The 8,868-nt window shown below is 36.5% G+C and overlaps 1 non-coding gene across 1 annotated transcript; it reads right to left on the reverse strand.

Moving 5' to 3' along the window:
• Nucleotides 1-3,779: 3,779 nt before the first annotated feature.
• On the reverse strand, nt 3,780-3,943 carry LOC119471250. The gene has a single exon (XR_005200279.1). It is a non-coding gene; the product is annotated as a U1 spliceosomal RNA (small nuclear RNA).
• Between the last annotated feature and the right edge of the window lie 4,925 nt (nt 3,944-8,868).

Below are 8,868 nucleotides of genomic sequence, written 5' to 3' on the forward strand. Positions count from 1 at the left end.
GGAGGAGGAATGACAACAGATGCAGATATTGAAAAAAAGGAGAGGTACAGAGAGAAGGTGATTGGGAGATGCTATGCTGCAGGCTTTGAAGGTGCCAGGGGCCAGGAGCCTAGAAACTGGAAAAGGTAAGGGAACGAATTCTACCCTTTAGTCTCCAGAAGAAACACAACTCTGTTGACACATTAATCTTAGCTCAGCAAAACTGATTTTGGACTTCTGACTCCAGATCTATAAGATAACACATTTTGTTGTTTTGAACCACTTAGTTTGTGGCAATTTGTTAAAGCAGCAATAGAAAACTAATATATACGGTATGTATTATTTGTGACTGGCTTTTTTGCTTAACATTATATCCGTGAGATTCATCTGTGTTGTGTATATCAATAGATTTCATAGTTGTGAACATATTACAATTTACTTATCTACTATATGGATCATAGACATAGGCTGCTTTCAGTCACTAATCATTATGAATAAGGCTGTTATAAACATTCTTGTATATTTTTTTTCATGGTTAAAAAAGTAAACGAGGTCAGGCATGATGGCTCATGCCTGTAATCCCAGCACTTTTGGGGGCCAAGGCGAGAAGATCACTTGAGACCAGGAGTTTGAGATCAGCCAGGGCAACATAGTGAGACTCTGTCTCTACAAAAAAACAAATTAAAAAAAAATCTAGGCAGGGTGGTATGCGCCTGTAGTTGCAGCTACTTAGAAAGCTGAGGCAGGAGGACCACTTGAGCTCCCTGGGAAATTGGCAGTGAGCCACTGAAGATAACAGTTATTGTGCCACTGCACTCCAGCCTAAGTGAGAAAGCAAGGCCCTATCTCAAAAAAAAAAAAAAAAAAAAGACTAATTTTGTTGGTTATATATGTCCAGAAGTGAAATTGATGGGTTGTAGGGTATGTAGTATGAAGACAAGGTATGCAGTATTTGATAGTAGATAAACACTGTGGAGTTTTCCAAAATGATTTTTATCAATTTACACTACCTCTAGCAATATATGAGTTACAATTGCCCTACATCCTCATTGACCTTGGGTTTTGTCATTATTTCTATTTCATCCATTCTCACAGGGTATAGTCAAATTTGATAAGTTTTGTATATGCATACATTCATGAAACTATCAAGATAATGAAGATATCCATCACTCTCAAAAATTTCCTTGTTCCTTTCCAATCCCTTACTCTACTTCTTCCTGCACATAATCCACCGTGTTCCCAGGTAATCACTGATTTTTCTTTCCATCACTATAGTATACATTTTCCAGAATTTTCAATAAATGGAATCAGATGTACAAAGTCTTTTCTGTCTAGTTTTTTCATCCATATTTATTACGTTGAAATGTATCCTTGTTATAATATGTTTCAGTAGTTGATTTGCTTTTGTAGGTCAATAATATTCCATTATTTGGATGTACCATAATTTTTTTATCCATTCAACTACTGATGGATATCTAGGTTATTTCTAATTTGGTGATTATAAAGAGGGCTGCAAAGTTGTGCATACTTTTGAATATATGGCTTCACTCTTGGGTAAATACCTAGGAGTGGAATAACTATATAATACGGTAGGTGAATGTTTAGCTTTTGAAGAAACTAACAGTTTGTTTTCCAGATTGGTTGTGCCATTTTATGTTCCCATCAGCAGTTTATGAGGGCTCTAATTGCTCAAATTTTTGCCAATACTTGGCATGGGCAGTCTTTTTAATTTCAGCCATTTTAATAAATGTGAAATGATATCACCTTCTGGTTTTAATCTGAATTTCCCTAATGACACATGATGCTGTGAATCTTTCCATGTGCTTATTTGCTATCCATATAACGTCCATGGCAAAATGCCTATTCCAATATTTAGGCCATCAATTATTTTTTTATATGTTTTGAGGGTTCTTGATATTCTGATAAATTCCTTTATCAGATATATGTATTAAAAGCACTTCCTTCTAGTCTGTGGCTTGCATTGTCATTCTCTTAACAGTGTCTTTCAAAGGTATGGCATTTTAATTTTGATGGCATTCAATTTATCCATTTGTATGGTATCTAAGGTGTATTTGTTTAATCTGAAGTCAAAAAAGGTTTTTTCTACATTTTCTCCTAGAAATCTTATAGACTCAGGCTTTAAATTTAAATATATGGTCCATTTTGAATTAATTTTTGAATTATTGTGAGATGTGCTTTGAAGTTTACTTATCTGCATATTGTAAATAATTGTTTCAGCATCATTTGTTGAAGAGACAAAATCTTTTTCTATTGCATTTTCCTCACAACTTTGTCCAAAATCCATATATGGTTAGTGATGACTTTTAAAGTTTAAAATCTAGAAAAAAAATTTTAAACCCAAATACATCCACATATGTGTGAATCTATTTCTAGATCCTCTGTTGTGTTTCACCATTCTATTATTTGCCTATCCTGATATCAATATCACACTGTCTTAACTAATGTAGTTTTATAATATGCCGCAAAATGAGGTATTGTTTCTCCTCTGTGTTCTTATTTTTAAAAGTTTATTTGGTTATTCTACATCCTTAGCATTTCCAAGTGAATTTCAGATTTGATTTGCGTATTCTACCAAAAAAAAAAAAAAAAAAAAAAAAAAAACCTGCTGGGATTTTGACTTGGATTGCATTGAATCTGTAGATCAACTTGAAGAAAAGTGACATCTTAGCATTATCAAGTCTTCCAACCCATAAATTCAGTATATCCTCCCATTTGTTTATGGTTTTAGTTAATAAAAGCCTTTATGGAGTTTTTTAAATTAATTTCTTTCAGGAATGGTTTTTAATTTCTAGAGAATTAGTCTTTGAACATCTTTTTTCAGATTTATTCTTAAATAACCCCTGTTTGTTCAGGCTATTGTAAAAGGTATTTTTATTTCAATTTCTCATTGTTTATTGCTCATATATGGAATATAGTTGATTTCTATATATTGATCTCATATCATGCAATCTTGCTTGATTCACTCATTAGTTTTAGCAGCTTTTTTGTAGATTCAATCAGATTTTCTACATAGATGATAATATCATCTGTGAATAAAAATAGCTTTCTTTCTTTCTTTCTCATCTACATGCCTTTAATTTCTTTTTCTTGCCTTATTGTGACCCTTCAACGAAGTGTTGAATGGAAGTGGTGGGAGTGGACATTCTTGTCTTTTTTTTAACCTTAGGTGGCATAGGGGTTCAGGAGGAATAATCATTCTGTATTTAACCATAAAAAATAATATTAGCTGTGGGTTTCTGGTAGAAGCCTTTTATCAGTTTGAAGATGTTTCCTTCTATTTCTACTTTGCTGGAAATTTTTATTATGAATTATTTTAAATACTATCAGGTGTTTTTCATGTCTGTTGAGATAATCATATGATTTTCAAATGTTAAACCAACCTTACATTTCTGGAGTATGCTATGATTGGTCATAATATATTATGCTTTTTTGTATATTATTGGATTCAAATTGCTAACATTTTGTTTAGAACTTTTACCCTCTGCCGAGTTCATCTGGTATATTTTTCTATAATTTTCTTTCCTTGTAATGTCCTTTTCATATTTTGGGGGACAGAATAAGGCTGGTCTTATGAAATGAGTTGGAAAGTATTTTCTTCTTTTCGGTTCTCTGGAAAGGTTTATGTAGAATAGGTATTATATGTTTGGTATATGGTATAATTACCTGAGTCTGAAGTTTTCTTTTAGGAGAATTTTAAACTATAAATTCAGTTTAGTCAATAGATATACTTATTTATGTTCTCTATTTTTTCTTTTTTTTAATTTAAAAGAATGAATAACCAGGGCAAAGTGCAAACGCAGTCCCCAACTACCACAAATTATGCAGTCGAGTTTCTCACGTTTGGGGAAATCTCAGGGGTCAGCACAACCAGAGTGCAATGGATAGGCCTCGCCCTGGGAAAACCACCTTCGTGATCATGGTATCTCCCCTGCCAGGTAAGTGTTCTCTATTTTTTCTTGATTGAACTTTGGCAGTTTGCATCTTTCAAAGAATTTTTCTACTTCACCTAAATTGTTGGATTTATTGGCAAAGTTTTTCACAATATTCCTTTATTATCCTTTTTAATATTCATAGAATCTGTAATATTTTCTCTATCATTCCTAGTATTTTAAAATTTGTTTTTCTTTTCCTCTTGATAAGTCTGGATAGCTATTTTTATTTCATTGTACTCTTTTTATTGCATTTTAGGTTTTTTGGTACATGTGAAGAACATGCAAAATTGTTGCATAGGTACACACATGGCAGTGTGATTTGCTGCCTTCCTCCTCATCACCTATATCTGGCATTTCTCCCCATGCTATCTCTCCCCAACTCTCCACCCCCCATTGTCCCTCCCCTACATCCCCTCAACAGACCCCAGTGTGGGATGCTCCCCTCCCTCTGTCCACGTGTTATGTTCTCATTGTTCAACACCCGCCTATGAGTGAGAACATGCGGTGCTTGATTTTCTGTTCTTGTGTCAGTTTGCTGAGAATGATGGTTTCCAGGTTCATCCATGTCCCTGCAAAGGACATGAACTCATCTTTTTTTATGGCTGCATAGTATTTCGTGGTGTATATGTGCTATATTTTCCCTGTCCAGTCTATCATTGATGGGCATTTGGGTTCGTTCCAAGTCTTTGCTATTGTAAACAGTGCTGCAATGAACATTCGTGTGCACGTGTCCTTATAGTAGAACGATTTATAATCCTTTGGATATTTACCCAGTAATGGGATTGCTGGGTCAAATGGAATTTCTATTTCTAGGTCCTTGAGGAATCGCCACACTGTCTTCCACAATGGTTGAACTAATTTACGCTCCCACCAACCGTGTAAAAGTGTTCCTATTTCTCCTCTCCAGCATCTGCCGTCTCCAGAATTTTTAATAATCACCATTCTAACTGGCATGAGATGGTCTCTCAATGTGTTTTTGATTTGCATTTCTCAGTGATGATAGCAATTTTTTTTATTGTACTTTAAGTTCTTGGGTACATGTGCAGATCATGCAGGGTTGTTGCATAGGTACTTATATGGCAAGGTGGTTTGCTGCCTCCATCCCCCCGTCACCTATATCTGCCATTTCTCCCCATGTTATCCCCCACTTGCCCCCAGCAACAGGCCCCAGTGTGTGCTACTCCCTTCCCTGTGTCCATGTTGTTCTCATTTTTCAACACCCACCTATGAATGAGAACATGCAGTGTTTCAGTTTCTGTTCTTGTGTCAGTTTGCTGAGAATGATGGTTTCCAGATTGATCCATGTCCCTACAAAGGACATGAACTTGATGAGCATGTTTTTGTATGTTTCTTGGCTGCACAGATGTCTTCTTTTGAAAGATACATGTTCTTTGTCCACTTTTTGATGGGGTTGTTTTTTTTCTTGTAAAGTTGTTTAAGTTCTTTGTAGACTCTGGATATTAGCACTTTGTCAGATGGGTAGATTGCAAAATTTTTCCCATTCTGTTGGTTGCTGCTTCACTCTAATGATCATTTATTTTGCTGTGCAGAAGCTCTTAAGTTTAATTAGATCCCATTTGTCTATTTTGGCTTTTGTTGCCATTGCTTTTGGTGTTTAACTCATGAAGTCCTTGCCTATGCCTATGTCCTGAATGGTATTACCTAGGTTTTCTTCTAGGGTTTTTATGGTGTTAGGTCTTATGTTTAAATCTTTAATCCATCTGGAGTTGATTTTAGTATAAGGTGCAAGGAAGGGGTCCAGTTTCAGCTTTCTGCATTTGGCTAACCAGTTTTCCCAACACCATTTATTAAACAGAGTATCCTTTCCCCATTGCTTGTTTTTGTCAGGTTTGTCAGGGATCAGATGGTTGCAGATGTGTGGTGTTCTGTTCTGTTCCATTGGTCTATGCCTCTGTTTTGGCACCACTACCATGCTGTTTTGCTTACTGTAGCCTTGTAGTATAGTTTGAAGTCAGGTAGCATGATGCCTCCAGCTTTGTTCGTTTGTTTGGGGGTTTTATGTTTTTTTGCTTTTGACTGTCTTGGCTATATGGGCTCTTTTTTGGTTCCATATGAAGTGTAAGGTGGTTTTTTCCAGTTCTGTGAAGAAAGTCAATGGTAACTTGATGGGGATAGTATTGAATCTATAAATTACTTTGGACAGTATGGCCATTTTCATGATATGGATTCTTCCTAACATAAGCATGGAATGTTATTTCATCTGTTTGTGTCCTCTCTTATTTCCTTGAGCAGTGGTTTGTAGTTCCCCCTGAAGAGGTCCTTTACATCCTTTGTTTGTTGTATTACTAGGTATTTTAGTTTCTTTGTAGCAATTGTGAATGGGACTTCACTCATGATTTGGCTGTTTGTTATTGGTGTATAGGAATGCTTATGACTGTTGCACATTGATTTTTTATCCTGAGACTTTGCTGAAGTTGCTTATCAGTTTATGGAGATTTTGGGTGGAGATGATGGGGTTTTCTAAATATACAATCATGTGGTCTGCCAGTAGAGACAATTTGACTTCCTCTTTTCCTGATTGAATACCCTTTATTTCTCTTTCTTGCCTGATTGCTCTGGCTAGAACTTCAAATACTATGTTGAATAGGAATGGTGAGAGAGGGCACCCTTGTCTTGTGCCAGCTTTCAAAGGGACTACTTCCAGTTTTTGCCCACTCAGTATGATATGGCTGTGGGTTTGTCATAAATAGCTTTTATTAGTCTGAGATACATTTCATGGATACCTAGTGTATTGAGTTTTTAGCATAAAAGGCTGTTGAATTTTGTCAAAGGCCTTCTCTGCATCTACTGAGATAATCATGAGGTTTTTGTCTTTGGTTCTATTTATGTGATGAATTAGTTTATAGATTTGTGTATGTTGAATTAGCCTTGCATCCCTGGAATGAAGCCTACTTGATCATGATGGATAAGCTTCTTGATGTGCTGTTGGATTCAGTTTGCCAGTATTTTATTGAAGATTTTTGCATCAATTTCATCATAGATATTGGCCTGAAATTTTCATTTTTAGTTGTGTCTCTGCCAGATTTTGGTATCAGGATGATGTTGGTCTCATAAAATAAGTTAGGGAGGACTCCTCCTTTCTGTATTGTTTGGAACAGATTCAGAAGGAATAGTACTAGCTCCTCTTTGTACCTCTGGTAGAATTCCAGCTGTGAACCCATCTGGTCCTAGACTTTTTTTGGTTGGTAGGCTATTAACTGCTGCCTCAACTTCAGACCTTGTTATTAGTCTATTCAGGGATTCAACTTCTTCCTGGTTTAGTCTTCGGAGAGTGTAAATGTCCAGGAATTTATCCATTTCTTTTAGATCTACTGGCTTATGTGCATAGAGGTGTTTGTATTAATCTCATGGTAGTATGTATTTCTGTGGAATCAGTGGTGATATTCCATTTATCATTCTGCATTGTATCTATTTGATTCTTATCTCTTTTCTTTTTCATTAGTCTGGCTAGCAGCCTATTTTGTTGATCTTTTCAAAAATCCATCTCCTGGATTCATTGATTTTTTGAAGGATTTTTGTGTCTCTATCTATCTATCTCCTTCAGTTCTGCTCTGATCTTAGTTATTTCTTGTCTTCTGCTAGCCTTTGAATTTGTTTGATCTTGCTCCTCTATTTCTTTAATTGTGATATTAGGGTGTTAATTTTAGATCTTTCCTCACTTCTAATGTGGGCATTTATTGCTATAAATTTCCCTCTAGACACTGCTTTAAATGTGTCCCAGAGATTCTGGTATGTTGTGTCTTCATTCTCATTGGTTTCAAAGAACATCTTTATTTCTGCCTTCATTTCATTATTTATCCAGTCATCATTCAGGAGCAGGTTGTTCAGTTTCCATGTAGTTGTGCAGTTTTGAGTGGGTTTCCGCTGAAAGATCTGCTGTGAGTCTGATGAGCTTCCCTTTGCGGTTAGCCCAACCTTTCTCTCTGGCTGTCCTTCGCATTTTTTCCTTCATTTCAACCCTAGTGAATCTGATGATTATGTGTCTTGAGGTTGCTCTTCTTGACGAATATCTTTGTGGTGCTCTCTATATTTCCTGAATTTGAATGTTGGCCTGCATTGCTAGGTTGGGGAAGTTCTCCTGGATAATATCCTGAAGAGTATTTTCCAATTTGGTCTCCTTCTCCCCAACACATTCAGGTACTCTGATCGAAGGTAGATTTGGTCTTTTCACATAAATCCATATTTCTTGGTGGCTTTGTTCATTTCTTTTTACTCTTTTTTCTCTAATCTTGCCTTCTCATTTTATTTCATTGAGTTGATCTTGACCTCTGATGCCCTTTCTTCTGCTTGGTCAATTTGGCTGTTGAAACTTGTGTATGCTTTGTGAAATTCTCGTGTTGTGTTTTTCAGCTCCATCAATTCACTTATATTCCTCTCTAAGCTGTTTATTCTCATTAGCATTTTGTCAAACCTTTTTTCCAGGTTCTTAGTTTCTTTGCCTTGGGTTAGAACATGCTCCTTTAGCTCAGAGAGAAGTTTGTTATTACTACCTACCTTCTGAAGCCTGCTTCTGTCCATTCATCAAACTCATTCTCCATCCAGTTTTGTTCCATTGCTGGTGAGGAGTTGTGATCCCTCGGAGAAGAGGCATCCTGGTTTTTGGTGATTTCAGCCTTTTTGCACTGGTTTCTTCCCATCTTCATGGATTTATCTACCTTTGGTCTTTGAAGTTGGTGACTTTCAGATGGGGTCTCTGAGTGGACATCCTTTCAGTTAATGTTGAAGCTCTTTCTTTCTGTTTTTTAGTTTTCCTTCTAACAGTCAGGCTGCTCTGTTGCATGACTGCTGGAGGTCCACCCCAGACCCTGCTTGCCAGGGAATTATCTGTGAGGGCTGCAGAACAGCAAGGATTGTTGCCTGTTCCTTCCTCTGGTAACTTCATCCCAGAAGGGTACCCACCAGATGTCAGCCAGAG

This window comes from Cebus imitator, unplaced genomic scaffold, assembly GCF_001604975.1.
Source record: "Cebus imitator isolate Cc_AM_T3 unplaced genomic scaffold, Cebus_imitator-1.0 Scaffold53, whole genome shotgun sequence".
Lineage (NCBI taxonomy): Eukaryota > Metazoa > Chordata > Mammalia > Primates > Cebidae > Cebus > Cebus imitator.